This window comes from Protopterus annectens, chromosome 13.part0 (genome assembly GCF_019279795.1).
Source record: "Protopterus annectens isolate FY-2018-M chromosome 13.part0, PAN1.0, whole genome shotgun sequence".
Classification (NCBI taxonomy): Eukaryota; Metazoa; Chordata; order Ceratodontiformes; family Protopteridae; genus Protopterus; species Protopterus annectens.
Genome location: NC_056747.1, coordinates 590,460,165 through 590,480,357, shown reverse-complemented (window position 1 = coordinate 590,480,357; position 20,193 = coordinate 590,460,165). Strand labels below are relative to the sequence as shown.

The window sequence follows — 20,193 nt, the reverse complement described above, 5'->3', positions numbered from 1 at the left end:
GGGGTCTCGTGCTGTAGTTCCACCATGGACTCCGGATCCAGTTCCGGGTCTTATTTCTCTTCCTTCCAGCATACCTCATCTAGACCTGGTCAGTCTGAAGCTCACTACTTGGCTGCTCCAGTTCCCATGATTCTCAGGACTCCCGGTTTATCTTCCTCTGTTAAGGAGATCTGGTTCCAGCTCACAAGTCATCAACCAGAGTCTACCATAGTAAATGGAAGTGTTTTTTGGTCTAGCCTTCCTAACGAGCCTTAGACCCCTTTACAGCTCTGATTTCTGCAGTTTTAGATTTTTTTTTTGTGGGTCTTTCAACCGGGTGCAAGTTCGCCCACTATCAAAGTGCAGATGGCCACTATTTTTACAGTGCTTTTTACTTAGCATCTTCTAAGCTCTGCAAGACTTTCCTTAAGGGTACCTTTGCACTACGTCCTCCAGTGAAAGATAGTGGGACCTTACTTTGGACGTTCGTGTTTCACTGTTGCAGTCATCACATTTGGGTTATCTGCTTGCAGTAGCCCTCAGTTGGCCTGATTATCAAAGTCTTGGGCCCTGCATCAGTTGCTGTCTCATCTTCCATGACATCAGGTAGTCAGGGGTATAAAGCATGCAGCCAACGCCAATTTATCAGTCTTTCTTGCCATGCAGTGCCTGAAGCAGTTCGCAACTGTCGGTCAGCCGGCTCCTGAAATTTTCGTTTTCGAGTTTCAAATCCGAAGTCTTCAACTAAGCTAAGTATCCCGTTGGGGATCATTTTTCTTGCTCTAAACCGATGTCAGTAAAAGTTAACAATTGTATTTCTTGTGGAAAGCAAATACGTCATAGAGATTTTCATTCGTACTGCATTCCATGCTTAGGTCCAGACCATGACATACCTCACTGTCTGTTTTGTGCCTTATTCAAACCTCGTACTATTCATAGTCTGTTCATTTTCACATCCAAATATTTTGGTACTCTGTTCAGTTATCCAGAAATGGCTTCAGCAAGCCACCCGACTACTGACATTCCGAAAAAACGCAAAGAGAAACACAGGCCGCGAGGTCCAAAGCTGCTGACGACACTTCTCATTAGCCAGTCGCCAGTTCGCCGGTACTCCAGTGAGGCGCTTTCACAGCCCCTGATACCAGCTACTTCTGATTCGCAGGCCTCTACTGAGACCCATTCGGAGTCCGGTATGCCACGAGATGCTTCAACTATGGAACCCGCGGATGTCTCTCCTTTGGATGGGTTTGGAGCCGCTGAGCAGGCACTGGCTTCTGAGGGTGTATTCAGGCCTACGGACTTGCATATTAAACAGACACCTCCTCCTCCTTCATTTAGACCTAAATCTCGAACCATGCCTAAAAAAAACAACGCCCAGGCCACATGCTCAGGCCTCTATGCCTAAAAAACAAATAAGAATGGCTGAAGCTCTTATCGCTCTAATCAGCGGAAGCCAACCTCCCCCTTCTAAGAAACCTAGGACTGAAGTTGTTTATGAATCTTCTGACCAGGATTCTGATTTTTCTGATTATCTGGATTTGCCCTTATCTACTTATGAGGATTCTTATGCAGAGGACTCTCTTCCCTCTGCTTCCCCTCCAGAGGATTTTTCTTTTGGTGAAACCTTAAATACTCTAAGGGAGCATTTCCACTGGGAAAGCCAGGATTTTTCGGATTCAAAAAAGAGGCTTAGAGATTTCTTACTCCTGCCTCGGCATAGGCCTTCAGCTATTCCTCCTGTACTAGACATTGTCGATGCTTTTTCGGAATCTAGTTTGGCCCCTTCTTCTTTGCCTTCTGCTCCCAGAAAACCTGACTGATATTACAGGGTTCCTGATTCACACAAGTTCATTTTTAAAAGTCCTATTGCGGATCCAGAGCCTTTCTCAGGGACCCAAGGGCATTAAGGCTTCTACTGCTAAAAATCCTACCTCTTCTGATAGAGACTCCAGGGCGCTGGATAGATGGGGTAAGAAGGTTTACACTTCTGCAACCTTGGCCATTAGGGCTTTGAACTGCCAGTTTCATATGTTAAAGTATCAGCAACATGTTATTGTTTTGCTTAAACAGAAAATAATGATTCCTGACTGTGCTGAAAATAAAGAATTACAGGATTTAATGCATTCTGCTGAACAGGTTGGAAAACATACTTTGCAGTGTGGATTTGATTCATTAGAGGCCTCTTGCAGGGCTGCTGTTACTGGGTCTGTGCTCAGAAGGCATGCTTGGCTTAAGGAGCAATCTTTGCCCCTGATCATGTTAAAGCTAAATTGTTGGATGCTCCCTTAAATCAGGACCGCCTGTTTGGCAGCAAGGCTGAGGAAGTTCTTAAAAAGATGGAAGATAAAGGTAAATCTATGCAAACTGTTAAAGATTTCTTACAAGTTCAGCCTCCTAGATTTAGTAGGCACTGGCCCTCTAAGAATTGGTCCTTTCCAGCCCCTAACAGGTCTTCTCAAGCCAAACCCAGACGCAGCAGAAACCCCAGGTTTCAGTCCCAGGGGACACACAAGACTAAGCAGTGGGGGGTTTCCGCACCTAAATCGTGGAGTAGTAAAACTCCCCCCTATGGAAATCTGTCTCAATGACTTGCTTTTAAAACTTCCAAGCACTTCCCAACTGAATGCTCCTTTAGGCAGAAAGATTGGTCTGCAGGCCAAAAACTGGGAACTCGTTACCCAGGACAAATGGGCTTTAAATAGTGTCCCAAGGATACAGATTTCACTTCCACACCTTACCAACACCAAGCGGGTGGCCAGATCTACCCCCAAATCAGTGGGCAGAGGCCCAAAATAAAGTACTCCTCTCTTAAGCATATGAGCTATTCAGTTGGTACCAGAAGAGGAAAAGGGACAAGGTTTCTATTGGAGACTTTTTCTGGTACCTAGAGGAAAAGGGACAAGGTTTCTATTGGAGACTTTTTCTGGTACCTAGAAAAGACTATACATGGCGTCCTATCTTGGACCTTTCTACTCTAAATACCTTTCTGGTGATTCCAAAATTCAAGATGCTGACTATTCACCAGCTGCTTCCTATGCTAGGCAAAGATGCATGGTTGGCAACACTAGACTTAAAAGAAGTATACCTGCACATCCCTATCAGGGAGTCTTGCAGAAGATACCTATGTTTCAAAGCAGGCTACATGCACTATCAGTTCTCTGCACTGCCCTTTGGCTTATCTACTACACCCAGGGTAGTAGATAAGCCAAAGTGCCTAGCTCCAGTCATTGCATTCTGCAGGCAAATATTCAAATATACCCATACCTGGATGATTGTCTAATTCATGCAGAAAGCCAGGACATACTTTTGAATCATCTGGTCTTTGTTCAAAGGGTACGGACTTGTCTGGGGGTACACCATAAACGAAAAGAAATCATACCTGGTACCCTGTCAACAAATTATATTCCTGGGAGCAAGATTGAATGCAACTTCCCAGATGGCTTTCCTCACGCCAGAGAAACCATGACAACCTACTTCAAACAAGTGGCCACAAAAACCCAGTTATCTGCAAGGCAAATATACAGCAAGCCTTGTGGTTCATGGCCTCCTGCATTCTTCTAATTCCATATGCAAGGCTGCATATGAGGAAACTGCAATGGTATCCCAAAAGCTTATGGTGTCCACATTCACAGGATCTAGAAGCTATGATTCCTATCATACTTTGCCTACGCCTAGAGATCCTTTGGTGGGCAGAGGCCTCTCACCAAAACAAGGGACTACCATTCACACTACACCCTGCCGCCCGAACCTTAACAGACGCATCAGACTATGCATGGGGGCTCACCTGGCAGGGAAGTGCATTCAGGGCAAATGGAACCCAAGTCAAATGCACCTACACATAAATCAAAAAGAAATGTTAGCTGTACACAATGCTCTGACAGCCTTCAAGGACCACATTCTTCCAGGACAACTAATGGTAAAGAGTGGGCAACTGATTCAGGTTCTATTGAGCTCTAACATTTGGACAAAGGGGGGAATACGGAACAGGAGCAGATGCATTTTGAAACACATCACCTCTATTGGGGAAAATACACATCTTGGGATATGGGAGAAATATGTGCTTTAATTTCCAATGATGAAGAAAAGTATTACACAAAAAAATTGACTTCAAATGAGTCTTTGCAAACAAAAAAAATCATAAATGACCATTTTTTTTTAAAGCACTGAAAGTTCTGTTTAGCCTCAGGATATCACCCATCACTCCCTCCTGACTGTCTTTTTTTTCAAAAAAGTAGAGATGATGATGTACTTGTCCTGTTCCTTTTATTATCAGTTTGTGGCAAAGCGATTCTTGTGGCATTCTCAGGATGGATCTGAGAGCAAAGGTGGGACAAGAGGGAGTCGGCAAGCGTGCACCTCTACAGAGCCAAGACTATAAGCCAATGCCTATCTAGTGAGGATAGTGAGAGGGCACATCAGCAGAAGAAAATATTAATTTAATTGAATTTAATTTTATTTTTTTCAAGTTTGGCGGAAGGGAAAAAAATGTTTGGGGCAATGTGGCCGGCCGTGGTTGCCCATGCCGCCTGGTAAAGACGGACAACACGGTCATGTGGTACATAAACAAGTGGAGGGAGGTACACATTCTTACCCCCCTCTGCAGACTAGCCATGGCATTGTGGAACACAGCCTTGAGCTACCAAGTGAATCTACAAGCACAATTCCTCCCAGGAAAACTAAATACACTGGTAGATGGACTAAGCAGAAACCTCATGGACCCACACAAGTGGAAACTGGAACAAAGGATTTTCAACCTGTTGACAAGCAAATGGGGGAGCCCAGATATAGACCTGTTTGCCTCACCCCACAGCCATCAATTGGACAACGTTTGCACAAGGATGCCCCACAAACTAAGCTTGGAAAGTGGATGCTCTCTCCTTCAGCTGGAAAAACCTATCAGTTTATGCCTTTCTTCCTCTCCTTCTGCTGTCCAAGGTACAACTAAAGATCAAGCAGGACAAGCCAAGGACGATTTTAATTGCACCAGACTGGCCATGCCAACACTGGTACCCCTTCCTGCCCAGTGTGTCACGCTTGGCCCCATGGCACCTACCTCAGACTCCTTCACTGTTGTCTCAGCAGGATAACCAGATTCAGCACCCTCGCTGCAAACCCTGAACCTAGCAGCCTGGCTAATTACCTAATCTCCTTTATCACCCCTCAGTAAATCAGTGATATATATAATTTTAGAGGATAGGAGGCCTAGTACTAGAAAATCTTATGCTGCAAAATGGAAAAGATTTTGTACCTGGAACCAGTCTCAAGGGATGAGCGCAGCAGTGCCCAATTTACCTCGGATTCTACAATATTTGACTGAGTTGCTTCATAAGGGCTTATCCTTTTCCTCTATCAAAATTCATGCCTCAGCCATTTCAGCTCATTATAGCACAGAGCCTCCCCTCTTCTCTCACCCACTGCTCAAGCAGTTCCTCAAAGGGGCCAAAAAACGTGCTCCAACTCCAGCCTGGGACCTTAACTTTGTCTTCCAGAAAATGTCTTCCTCCTTTCGAGCCAGCTGCTACTGCAGATTTAAAATTCCTTTCCTGGAAAACTGCTTTCTTTTTAGCAATCACTTCTGCAAGAAGGGTATCCAAGTTACAGGCCCTTATGGCAGTGGAGCCATTCATCATCTTTCATGCGGACGGGGTGTCCTTCGGAGCCAATCCCTCCTTCATGCCTAAGGGGGCATCCAGTGTGGCTCTTAATCAGTCCATTCATTTGCCTACCTTCTTTCCCAACCCACAGAACAAAGGGGAGTGGATACTGCACTCCTTAGATGTGCACAGACAACTTAGATTCTACTTGGACAGGACTAAACCTCAAAAGAAATCTGAACTGCTGGTGGCATTTGCTGCATGGACAGAGGGGAAAGCTATTTCAAAGCAAACCATTTCAAAATGGATAGGCCACTGCATTCATTTTTGCTATAAGCACCACGGAAAACATATTCCACAGGGCATCAGACCCCATTCAACCAGGGCTGCATCTACCTCTACAGCTTTTCTCAGGGGTGTCCCTACAAAGGACATCGTAGAAGCTGCTACCTGGAGTTCTGTACATACTTTCACCAAACATTATCATTTGCCAATTTTCTCTAAATCCAGAGCTTGTTTTGCCACTGCAGTCTTGCAGGGCCTTATAGCTGGTCCTAATTCTATTTAAACTCCTCCTCCCAACCTTAGCTTTGGGAATCTACCCAAGTAATGACTGCAACAGTGAAACATGAAGAACATAGTACAGTTGTGTACACTTAATAAATGTAGATGTTCGAGTGTATTCACTGCTGCAGTCCTGGTTACTCTCCCTCCAGCCCCCTTTCTTCTTTTGTCTATACCTCTACTGTCACTTATATGCCCAAAAAGCTTTTTGGTATATTTGCTTTTTTGTTGGAGTTATATCCTTGTATTATAGATTTAATTACTTCCCATTAGGGGGGCACCTGACATCTGGGGCAAGAAAAACTGATGTAATGTCGGCTGCATGTTTTATACCCCTGACGTCATGGAAGAAGGTACAGCAACTGACGCAGGACCCAAGACTTTGTTAATCAGGCCGACTGAGGGCTACTGCAAGCAGATAACCCAAATGTAATGACTGCAACAGTGAATACAGTTCTATATTTATGGTAAGTGTACACACCTGTACTTTTTCTCTGACCAAATTTGTCCTAGTCTACTGATGAGGATTCTGATGCAAAGGAATCCATTCCCTCTGCTTCCTCTCCAGAGGATTTCTCTTTTGGTGAAACCTTGCATACTCTTAGGGAGCATTTCCGCTTGGAAAGCCAGGATTACTGTGACTCCAAAAAGAGGCTTAGGGAATTCTTACTCCTGCCTCAACGCAGGCCTTTAGCTATCCCTCCTCTGGACATTGTAGATGATGCCTTCTCGGAATCTAGCCTGGCCCCTGACACTTACCTCCTGCTCCCAGAAAACCTGATAGGTATTGCAAGGTACCTGACTCTCGCAAGTTCCTCTTTAAAAATCCCACTGCAGATTCTGAGACATTTTCATCCAAGGAAATTACTACTGCCAAACATCCTACCCCTTCTGATAGAGATTCCAGGGCACTGGATAGATGGGGTAAGAAGGTATACACTTCTGCAACCTTGGCCATTAGGGCTTTAAACTGCCAGTTTCATATGTTAAAGTATCAGCAGCATATTATTGGATTGCTTAAATAGAAAATGATGATTCCTGAATGTGCTGAAAGTAAAGAATTACAGGATTTAATGCATTCTGCTGAACAAGTTGGAAAACATACTTTGCAATGTGGTTTTGACTCATTAGAGGCATCTTGCAGGGCTGCTGTCACTAGGTCTGTACTTAGAAGGCATGCTTGGCTTAAGGAGCGATCTTCGCCAGATCATATTAAAGCTACATTAGTGGATGCTTCCTTAAACCAAGACCACCTTTTTGGCAACAAAGCAGTAGTAGTACTTAAAAAAGATGGAGGAAAAAGCTAAATCTATGCAAACTGTTAAAGATTTCCTGCAAGTACAACCTTGCAGATTAAGTAGGCATTGGACCTCTAAGAATTGGTCTTTTCCTGCCTCTTCCAGGCCTTCTCAGTCCAAACCCAGAACCAGCAGAACACCCAGGCTTCAGTCCCAAGGTACTCACAGGCCTAAGTAGTGGGGGGACTCCCACTTCCAAAGCAGGGAGTAGTAAGACTCCCCCCTATGGTAAACTGTCTCAGTGACTTAACTTTAAACCTTCCAAGCCCTGCTCAACTGACTGTTCCTTTAGGGGGAAAGATTGTCCTGCTTGCAAAAAACTGGGAACTAGTTACCCAGGACAAATGGGTCTTAAATGTAGTTTCCCAAGGATACATATTTCACTTCCACTCCTTACCAACCCCAAACGGCTGGCCAGACCTACCCCCAAATCAGTGGGCAGAGGCTCAAAAGCAAGCTCTCTGTTTTAAGCATCAGGGCTTTTCAGCCTATCCCAGAAGAAGAATGGGGGCAAGGTTTCTACTCAAGACTTTTCCTGGTACCCAGAAAAGACCATTCCTGACGTCATATCCTGGATCTATCGTAAACACATTTTTGGTAACCCCAAAATTCAAGATGCTAACTCTTCATCAGCTGCTTCCAATGCTAAGCAAAGATGCCTGGTTGGCAACACTGGATTTAAGGGAAGCCTACCTGCACATCCCAAGAAGGGAATCTTGCAGATGATACCTACGCTTCAGAGCAGGCTACATGCACCATCAGTTCTCTGCACTGCCCTCTGGCTTGTCTACTGCACCCAGGGTATTCACAAAGTACCTAGCTGCAGTCATTGCATTTTGCAGGCAAAGAAATATTCAAATATACCCATACCTGAACGATTGTCTAATTCAGGCAAAAAGCCAGGACCTACTATTAAATCATCTGGCATTTGTAAATATTGCTAACTTCTCTGGGGTACACCATAAACGAAAATAAATTGCATCTTGTACCCTGCTAACGAAGTGTATTCCTGGGAGCAAGCTTGAATACAACTTCCCAGATGGCCTACCTCACGCCAGAGAAAAAAATTCATTTGACAGCCTACTTCAAACTAGTGCCATAAAGACCCAGCTATCTGCAAGGAAAATTCTGCAAGCCCTGGGGTTCATGGCCTCCTGCATTCTACTAATTCTGTATGCAAGACTGCATATGAGGAAACTACAATGGTATCTAAAAAGTCTATGGTGTCAACATTCTCCGGATCTAGAATCAATGATTCCTATCACATTTTATCTACAGATAGAGTTCTTTTGGTGGGTAGAGGCCTTCCACCAAAACAAGGGACTGCCATTCACCCTACCCCCCTGCCTCCCAAACCCTAACAGACGCGTCAGATTATGCATGGGGAGGCTCACTTGGCAGGGCAGTGCATTCAGGGCAAATGGAACCCAAGTCAAATGCACCTGCATATCAATCAAAAGTGTTAGCTGTACAGTATGCTCTGACAGCCTTCAGGGACCACATTCTTCCAGGGCAATTATTAGTAATGACGGACAACACCACTGTTATGTGGTACATAAACAAGCAGGGGGGAACCTACTCGTACCCTCTGTGCAGACCAGCCATGGCTCTGTGGAACACAGTCTTGAGCTTACTAAGTGCACCTACAGGCTCAATTCCTGCCAGGAAAGTTAAATACACTGGCAGACGACCTAAGCCGAAATCTCATGGATCCACACGAGTGAAAACTGGAAACAAAGATATTCAACATGTCGAGAAACAAATTGGGGGAGCCCAGAGATAGGCTTGTTTGCCTCCCCCCAGAACTACCAATTTGACATTCTGCATGACTACTCCCCACAAACAAGCTTGGAAATAAGTTTTTCCAGGTGAAGGATAGGGCATCCAATCAGTTTATGCCTTTCCCCCTCTGCCTCTCCTCTCCAAGGTACTACTAAAGATCAAACAGGACAAACCAAGGACAATAGTGATTGCACCTGACTGACAACGCCAATACTGGTGCCCCCTCTTGCGCAGTGTGTCACTGCTGGCACCATGGCACCTGCCTCAGACCCCTGCACTGCTGTCAGCAGGAGGGCCAGATTCTGCACCCACAGCTTCAAACCCTGAACTTGGCAGCCTTGCTCATTACCTGATCTCTCCATTCCCATCCCTCAGTAAGCAAGTGATGGATGTCATTCTGGAGGCAAGGAGGCCTTGTACTGGAAAATCTTATGCTGAAAAATGGAAAAGATTATCTTCCTGGAGCCAAACTCATGGGATGGGCACAGCAGCGCCCAATTTACCTCCGATTCTTCGATACTTAACTGAGACTCTTCACAAGGGCCTTTCCTTTTCCTCCATCAAAATTCATGCCTCCGCCATTTCAGCTCATTACAATACAGAACCACCCCTCTTCTCTCTTCCACTGCTGAAGCAATTCCTCAGAGGGGCCAAAAACTTAAGTTCACCCAGGAGAGCCCTACTCGCAGCCTGGGACCTTATCTTTGTATTGGAAAAGCTCACTTCAGAGCCAGCTGCAAGTGCAGTGTGGACATTCCTTTCTTGGAAAACGCCTTCCTTCTAGCCATCACTTCAGCATGAAGGGTGTCTGAATTACAGGCCCTCATGGCTGTGGAGCCTTTCATCATCTTGCATGCGGACAGGGTGTCCCTCAGGACCAATCCCTCCTTCATGCCCAAGATGGTATCCAGTGTGGCCCTTAATCAGTCCATTCATTTGCCAACCGACTTTTCTAATCCAGAGAACAAAGGGGAACGAATACTGCACTCCTTGGACGTGCACAGACCACTTAGATTTTACTTGGACAGGACTAAACCTCTCAGGAAATCTGAACAGCTGCTGGTTGCATTTGCTGCAGTGGCAGAGTGGAAAGCTATTTCAAAGCAAACCATTTTTAAATGGATAGGCCATTGCATTCATTTCTGCTATAAGCACCATGGAAAACGTACCCCACAGGGGATAAGACCACATTCAACCAGGGCTGCATCTACCTCTACAGCCTTTCTCAGAGGTGTCCCTACCAGGGACATCCTAGAAGCTGCTACCTGGAGTTCTGTACATACCTTCAAGCATTACCACTGCCAATTCTTTGTAAATCCAGAGCTGGCTTTGCCACTGCAGTCTTGCAGGGCCTTATAGCTGATCCTAATGCTAATTACCTCCTCCCATACTTAGCTTTTGGAATCTATCCAAATGTGATGACTGCAACAGTGAAACATGAAGAATTATAGTACAGTTGTGTACACTTACCATAAATGTAGATGTTGGAGTATATTCACTCTTGCAGTCCTGTTTACCCTCCCTCCAACCCCCTGACTTCTATTTTCTATACCTCTATTCTTGTTTACTATGCTTAAAGCTTTCTGGTGTATTTGCTTTTTGTTGGAGGTGTAACCTTGTATATAATTGCTTCCCATTATGGAGGCACCTGACATCTGGGGCAAGAAAAACTGATAAAATGAGTTTGGCTGCATGCTTTGTACCCCTGACTACCTGATATCATGGAAGATGAGACTGCAACCGACACAGGACCCAAGACTTTGATAACCAGGTCGACCTGAGGGCTACTGCAAGCAGATAACCCAAATGTGATGACTGCAACAGTGAATACACTCTAGCATCAACATTTATGGTAAGTGTACACAACTGTACTTTCTCCAGGCTCTGGTCTCACCCCATTTTGAATCTGCAGCTACAGTTGAGTTACAATATCTATCCTGGAAGACTGCTTTCTTAGTAGCCGTCACTTCTGCTCAGAGGGTGTCGGAACTCCAAGCTCTTTCTATCAAAGTGCCTTACATGATCTTCCATAAGGATAGTTTCTTTACATACCAATCCTTCCTTTTTGCCAAAGGTGGCCTCCGAAGCGAACATCAACCAAATTATCAATCTACCAGTCTCTCTTCCAAAAGTTCCAAAACAAGGGGGAATATAAATTGTATCTGTCAGATGTACATAGACAACTGCGTTTCTATTTACGCAGGACCAAATCTTTTAGAAAGTCTGGTTTCTTATTCTAAACCTTTTCTGGGCAAGCCAATTTCTAAAGTTTCGATTGCCTGATGGATAACCCAGTGCATTACCAGGGCTTGCTTAGAGGGCTCTCCCTGCCATGTCAGGTAAAAGCACACTGCCAGGTCTATGGCTACCTCGGCTGCATTCTGGTCCAGGGACTTTCTGGATGCTATTTGTTCTGCTGCCACGTGGTCCTCATATCATACATTCATTTCCCACTAAAAGTTGGACATCATTTCCAGAAGTAGGGCTTCCTTTTGCTCCGCCGTGCTTCAGAATATCCTTCCATGAGGGCCTCCCAGGTGTAAGTAGTTGGGGACTCTGTCCCAAAGGTTGAAGATCAAATAAAGTAAACTACTTTAGATAAAGAAGTTATGTACTCACCATAACATTCTTCTGAGTAGTTGTACTTCATTTGTCTTCAACTGTCCTCCCCCTGCTTTGTCATTATATTCTGATAATGTGTAAGGAAGTGTGCATCACACGAGTTTTCCTTGACTTCGGGAAAATTAAGACGGTCAGTAGTGGTAAAGCCTTGTTGGGTCAGGTATGTATTTTTTTGTCAAAAGCAAACTTGAACTGAAGGAAGGAGACTGGGCATTTGGGGTAAAGGGGAGGAGCTGAGAGCTCGGATCAAAGATGCTAGCTGTGCGGCAGTTTCGGATCCATACTGGATCCAAAGCCCAAAGGTTGAAGACAAATTAAGTACAACTACTCTGATGGAACGTTATGGTGAGTACATAACTCTTTCGTTATGGTGAGTACATAACTTTTTTTTTTCTACATGACAGTAAACTTTGCCGGCATCAATTCCAGTGTATAGTTTTTATGTCATTAGAAGGCAAGTTATTGGCCTATAGTTTTTAGGATAGTTTGCAGGTTCGCTCTTAAGTTAGGAGTATTGTTTTTCCTGTTGTTAACCAGGCTGGTGCCTGTTTGGGGTGCACATATAAATAGTTCTTACTCATGGCTAAATCTTCACATAAAGATGTTAATACTTTTAGCCAGAAGTTTTGTACTGCATCTGGGCCTGGGGTTTTCTAATTAGGAGCTTTTCTTATCTCTGTGGCTGTTACTTCATCCCGTTTCCTATCCTGCACATTTGAACTTCTTATTCTTTCTTTTACTTCTATCCGTTTAGCTTCTTTGTTCCACAGGATCTGTCTGTTTCTTCTATTTTTCATGGTGTTTCAATTCCTTTTGTCTTGTTTCCCAATTCTCTATAAAACTTTTTTGGGTCAACAATAAATTGTTTATTTTCTACTTTTCCTTTATCAGCATACCTTCTAAGTTGCTTTGCCTGTACTGATATTTTTAGATGTTTGAGATAGTACAGGATAGATCCTGACGTGTTCTGATAATGTACATTGCTTTTATCATGCCTACCTTTCTGAGTATTTTTGTTGATTTGTTCCCTCTTTTATATGCTTCCCAATGACAGTTTTTGTCTTAATTGCTTTATAGTTTTCCATATTCGATACTTCATGACGAAATTCAATTTCTCCCTTCCTTTGCCTTTCCCTTAATATCCTGTGTTTTTGTGGTAAAACTTTATCTGTTATTAATTTGGCTGCACAGCAATGTATCCTATTTACTATAGCGCACAAATCTCCATGAACAGTCCTAATTCATTTGTTTTATCAAACTTCTAACTTTTTGGGTTTTATTGACTTTCTGTAGTCTACTTCTTTCATTGATCTAAGTCTGTCCATCTCTGTAAAATCAAGCAACTCTTCTCTTTGATCATTTTCTTGTAAAGTGAGGGCACATTCTTTGTTCTCAATTTATTGCGGGTATTGCATAGAAAGTCCCAGAGCATCTTCCTGTGCCACATTCTCTTCAGTTTCATTTTGTGTCATCTGTTGCTCTTTCATATGGCAGCTGCACAACACTGATTGCATTGGATAATGAACTTTGGGGTCCGGTGGCACCATCCTACATGACTATCATTTACAGTCTGTATGAAGTGAACTCATTTTTCATAGATACATAACACTGCAAGAAAAAAATCAACAGGATCTTATTTGTGACATAAATATTTGTTAAAATAAATGTCTAACCCAATCCAGCACAAAGCTGGTAGCTAGCAGTTTGGTTGCTACCCTTTGGAGGGAAGGTACAGAAACCTGAACAGTCAACTTTCTTTTTGAGTTTGTAGAAGGTGATAAAAGACCCTTTGTCTGAATAACTCCTTCAGTAGAGTAAATTATACAGATTGTAGTATTTCTTAAATCTGCAAAATTGTATTTTTTTTAAATGTATTCTCAGATTTGAAAGGAAAGAGAACACTTTTGTTCCCCCAATGAATCCTTGCATCCAGCAGAAAAAGTATGTCTCTGTAATCTGTATGCATGCAAATATTTGTCTTTTACAGAAATACTGGCATTTGTGTTATTACTGTAAGAGACCAGGTATTTCCAGCCTTGGCATGCCGTGTGCGTTTTACAATTTGAATTGCATTATGTGCAATACTATGTCACTAACTACAGAGCTGGTCTCAGGCGAACTGGTGTTATGTTGGGGACGTCTAAACTTATTGGCTGTTGTAAACACAGCTTGAAACAGAGTTTTAAAGAGCCAGAAAGTGGTGGTCATCTGCAAACTTCGAGTTAATTTGTGTACCAGTAGTGACGAGAATGTACTTAAAATTTAACATGTTGCACTGGTATCATCAGATCTTCAGAGTAGGAGTGGCAGCTAGTCACTTCATTAACATTTCACTTACATGACCGCCATATCCTTGAGCCTTCAAAAAGAGAGAGGGTTTTAATGCATGTCAATCAGGGTTGCCAGACATCCCTGTTTGGGCGGGACTGTCCCGAGATGATCAGCCTGATCCCGAGTCCCGCCGTTTAAATCCCGGCCAGCCTCCGCTTTGTTTTTTTTTTTTTTTTTTTTTTGATTGGCCCGTATACCTGGCATACGGGCCAATCAAAAATCGCTAAACACGGAGCTTCTTGTGTTCTGCATTAAACAGAAGTAGCTCCGTGTTTAACGATTTTTAATTGGCCTGTATGCCAGTATACGGGCTAATCAAAATTCGCTAAACACGGAGCTACTTTTGTTAAATGCAGAACTGCAATGCATTAAACACGAGAAGCTCCGTGTTTAGTGCAGAGCTACTGTTCTTTAATGCGGAACTCTGTTCCGCATTAAAGACCTTTTTTTTTTGTCCCTACCTGGCTGGTTGGAAATCTGGCAACCCTGATGTCAATGCTTGCACATTTGTAGGTTCTGTATTTGATGGTGGCTGAGGAACTCTATGCTAGTCTGTTGGCTTCTTACTGGGTGTGTAAAATGGTCACTTGGAGCTGTAGTTTTGTAGGTGGTGCTGTGGAATGAATGCTTCTGTTTTTAACTACAACATTTAAGCAAAGTGTTCTGCTTCACAGTGGTGGGGTATGGAGGTTGCAGTCTCATTTACTGCTAAGTCCTGATGACATCACATAAGGTCATGCATGTCATTTTAAGGTTTCCTAATTTTACAGAGGCTAGATCAGCATGTGTTGATCATCATTTTTCAGACTGCAGCTTGTGACCAAATCAAGGCAGTCTTGGATGCCTCTCCTACTCTTCTGTTTTCTCCTCAAGATGAAATTTTAGGATGCAGGTTGCATGCTATGTGAATACTGCCAAAGACCAGCTCTGTAATTAGTGACATAGTATTGCACATAATGCAATTCAAATCGTAAAACGCGCACTGCATGCCAAGGCTGGAAATACCTGGTCTCTTACAGTAATAACACAAATGGCAGTATTTCTGTAAGAGACAAATATTTACATGCATACAGATTACTGAGATGTACTTTTTCAGCAGAAGGTACAGTTCAGTCATGGTTGTCAGAGTGCACCTGACTGAGATTAAGTTAGAGCGTTTGGGCATGTGGAGAACCAAAGTGCTTGTGAGTAAGTTCTGCATTTTTCTTGCAAGTGGAACTGCCTCAATGCCAGAAAGTGCCTTGTCATCCCCTTTGATAAAAACTCTGTACCCATGAACTACAACATAGGCGGTAGTATACTTAACACCAAAAGTGTGATGAGACCTTGGGACACAGGTGGACAGTATTCTCTCCTTTGATCATCACATCGCCACAGTAGTCAGGAAATCCTTCTATGTGGCACACCTCATCACAAAATGTTTCTCATCCAGAAAAAGAGGTCATTGTTCCCCCTCTACTCATCACTCAGACCCATTATAGAGTACAACGCCCCTTTTGGTATGTACCTCACAAGACATCTACAACAACTGGAAAGGCCACAGAAATACCTCCACAGAGAGGATTACCGGCCTCAAACATATGCCCTACGCAGTCTCCAAAAACTCCAGCTTTACTCCGTCACATATCACCTACTCAGAGGTGATCTCTGCCTAACATAAGAGCTTTTGGACATGCTCCACTTAAAGAAATCCCAATCCCTCCGAGCTACACGCTCTAGGGACCTAAACCTTGTCACCACAATAAACAGAACATGCTGGCAGGATAGATTCCTGTCCCAGAGACTTCCCATACTCTGGAATAATAAACTACCTATCTATATCAAACAAAGCTCTTCATTAGCACTCTTCAAGAAAAATCTTGATTGGATGGGAAATAGGAAATTCACCCCGGGGATCACCTCTGTGGTTCGGTTCAACAGTGGCGCAGGAAAATAATTTTCTTGGGTGGTAAAAGCCAGGGTACCTTTTTGGCTGGGATTGTATAGGCCCCAGGGCCGATAGCTTAGTACCTACCTTTGAACCTATATGTTCCATGGCCTTGCAGACCAAGCTCATCGGTCTAATAGGACGATAGTTCCCAGGATCAGTGGTGGCTCCTCCTTTGTGCAGTGGGATAACTGTTGCTGTGCGCCATTCAGTGGGCACAAAGCCTGATGTGAGGCTATGATTGAGCATGGTGCTTAGGTGGGGAGCCAGTTCGTTCTGAAGTTCGTATAAAACGCAGCCTAGGATATTGTCCAGTCCCATGGATGCTGTGTTTTTGGCTTTATAGAGTGCAGCTTTTACCTGTGTAGTTGTGATTACAGGGACTCTGCATTCTTCCTGTATAGATGTGGGCCCTTTAGGGTGTGAGAGGGTGGTAAAGTTAGCACTGAACCTGAGGGTGGTAAAGTTAGCACTGAACCTATCTGCCAGAATGTTGGCAATATCAGTTGGTTCTGTAATGTTCATGCACTTGTGCTGTAACTCAGAGCAGATCTGGGTGTTGCCATTGAGATTCTTGACATAGGTATAGAATGCTTTGTGGTTGTCCTTGGAATCGGTGGCGATTTTATTTTCATACCTAGCTTTGGATGCTCTTATAAGGGATCTCAGTGTCTTACTGAGGCTGACCAGGGAGCTCCACCACTTGTGGGATTTTACTCTCTTTTGCAACAGTTTCTTCCTTCTGTTGTACAGCTTGTTTATGGCAGGGGACCACCAGATTGGCTTCCTTTTTTTGGAGGATAGCGTCTTGGTTCTGTTTGGGATAGCACGATCCATGTACTTGTGTAAGTGCTTAAACAGTGCATTTCTGTAGGATTCAGCAGTTGTAACTGTACTGCCCATGTGCATGGGTGTCATGAAGTTTGCTGCTTCTGTCTTAAGAAGCATGAAGTTGGCTTTGGAGAAATTCTTTACCATGGTTTCCTTAATGGGGGGTGGGGGCAGGATGTGGATATCTAAGGTGATTATCTTATGATCAGATCTGACCAACAAGGAGTTGACTTTGGGTGTGGAACACCAGTCATTCATGCTGGTAATGACTAGGTCTAGGATATTGTTGCCCTTGGTTGGGGTGTGGATAAGTTGATTCAGGGCACTGGAATTTATGAATTCCAGAAAGCGTTGAGCAAAGGAGTTGGTACATGAGTAGTTTTCCCAGTTAATGGTGGAGTAGTTGAAATCGCCCATTATTAGGGTGTTTGAACCCTAATATTTTCCAGTATATCAATAAAAGAGGAGTGGGAATCCTGGGGCATGATGGGGGATCTGTAGTACGCTACAATTTGGATTGCAATTTTGCCCAGAGTTAGTTGCACTTGGATAACCTCGGATGCATTATGCTGAGCAACTAGCCTGGAGGTGTGGATATCCTTAATGAATATGGGCACACCTCCGCCTTTGGTGTTCCGGTCCAGGTTACGTGGCCAAAAAGTGTGGTATGAGTTATAGCCTGGTAGTGCAGGGGTGCTCTTTGGAGCCTTGAACCAGGTCTCAGTCACTGCACGGGTATCTATGTTCTCCATTTTAAGGAGTGCCTTGAGTGAGTGCATTTTGAGATGTAGACTTCTAGCATTGAGTAGCATTACCCTCAGTTTTTGCTTACCTGTTCCTGTTGCATTTGAAACTTGTCTAAAAAAGGCACTATAGAGGCGGCAAGAGCTTTAGCCAGTATCCGGAATCCCATGGGCGACAGGTGCAGGTCATCTCTGGCAAAGCATCACGGTCTGTCGACCATGTCGTCCCAGGCAGACAGATACTGGATCCCCTTAGAATGACACCAGAAGCTTAGCTAATTGTTGAAGTCCATCATTTTGTCCTTGTACTGCGGTATCATTCAGGGCAATGGCAGAATGCTACTCAGGGCTAGGGTCATACCTCCCTGGGCTACAAGATCAGAGAGCTCTTCCATGTCTCTCTTCTTGTAGTCCAGCGAGGCATGTCTCAGGTCATTCACACCAATATGGACAATGACAGTCATATTTGTACTTGGTTGTGGAGTGACCTGAGTGCATGGGTTATGTGGCAGATCCTGGCACCCGACAGGCACCTGACAGTAACCTTCTCCTTGTTTAGCCTGGTAAGTGGGACATCAGTGTGCCTGACTATAGTTACCTATGACTAGTGTGTTGGGTACGTTGTTTTGCCTAATATATTATATATGTTATAATATATCTATATATGTTTGACCATAATATCTGAATAAGTGAGCGGGATTTTAATGACAGCATTAAGGAAACATTTTCCTTCCTTCTGTGTTTTTTTTCTTTGGATTTTTCTTGGTATATTGATTTATTTTCTTGGTATATTTTATTTTTATTTATTTTCCATTTGTTTACCAGGTTAGTCCGACTGGACACACGATGACCGTTTTCAGCGGAGGCTGGGGGAGAAAAGCACCAGATAACCATTTTAAAAAATAATAAAAATAAATTATACAAACATAGCTATTTTGTACAAAGAGCATAGGAAATATTAGAGTAAAATCAGAGTTTTACAATTGATGCAGCATACACAGTGGTTAGAATATTGAGAAACAATTAAACAAGATAATATACAACAAATATACAACTGCTTGAACATAAATCCAAAAAGAAGTTTCCATAGACAAACAGGGTCATAAACTAGAAATCATAACTATACTGATATGATTTATATTGCATTTATCTTGTTTTAATGATGGTATGTGTGTATTATTGTACGTGTCATATGTGCACAAATATTTGTATTAATCTATGTATTTACAGTATATTGACAAAGTACTGGGTCACATCAGAGGCTTGGGAGGTCATTGTTAAGAAACTGAGAATTGTTGTAAAGCTTGGCATTGAATACAATAAGTTCAGGTTATGCTATAAGAGAACTATGTAAAGATAACCATGTCAGCAGCCAGAATGCATTATAAACTGAATGTTTTACTGTGCACAATAAGAAATGGATAGATTGGCCCAAACTCTGGACTGATGTGTGTGCTTTTATTCCTGGGGAAATGCTATTCAGAAATGAAAAGACATATAAGGGAACAGTTTTAGTGGCACACCAGGCTGTGATTTTTTTGATGTCTATTGTCATGCAAAGCTGACAAAATAGTTGAATCTACCCAAGCTGGAAATGTGAGACTGTAGCCCACTGAAGGAGGGGAGATGGGAGGAGTAATTTGTCAAGGAAGTGAAACTTGCAAAACTGCTCCTTGTGAAAAGTCTTTATCTCAGTAATTTGATGACACTTTTGCAAGTTTCTTTCAGAGGATGTGTAGTACATCAATAGGAACAACATTTGTAAAACTCAGCACATACTATACATACAATGACACATGAGCTGCAGACTCTCAAACTTGGCATTTTTTTTCAGGTGGTCCATTCTAAGTGAATGGAAGTCTAGTCTGACAGCAAATGGCAGGGCTGTCTGTTCTCACAGTCTGTGCATGAGACAGATTTAGCTTTCCAAAGGAATCACAATGTCTGCCCCCATGAGGGCAGACAAGAGTAAAAAAAAAATAAAATTAGGAATGAGCACTTATTTTGCTGCAGGCAGCTTTAGGAAGTGCAGTAAATCATAGCAAGATTAAAAAATATATGTTTTTTCATTGTTTGCCCGTAGTTGTCCTTTAAGCAGCTAATAAACTAAAATACTGCGGACTGTTTTGACTTAAACTGATAAAAGCTCAAGTTTTTTTTTTATGGATTTGAATCGTCCATTCTACATGTACTAAAATAACAAGCCATTGTTCTCTTTTCCCTTTGCATCTTAGGGTAAGAGACAAATGCTCTTTGAGGTTTAGTCATTTTTGATGAGAATAGCTAAAGTTTTAATAACCATAATTGCTCTTAATGTTACTTACAGAAAGCGTGACTTCTGTCATTTCTATAAAAAGTACTTAGTTACAAGGTAGCCACTCGTAAGTGCTTTGTAGTACATGTGATTGATCCTGCCCTGACCTACAAAGCAATCTGCGTCAGTCTGTTCAATGTTTTTATATGTTCATTAGATTTTTTTAATAGACTGCTTTACAGGGGCCAAAAGTGTTCTGGCACTGGTA

The 20,193-nt window shown here is 43.0% G+C and overlaps 1 protein-coding gene across 1 annotated transcript in view; it reads left to right on the top strand.

Moving 5' to 3' along the window:
- The window catches only part of PIMREG (PICALM interacting mitotic regulator), a 329,894-nt gene that overhangs the window by 196,937 nt on the left and 112,764 nt on the right, over positions 1-20,193 (top strand). The gene's annotated exons all lie outside the window — the stretch shown is intronic.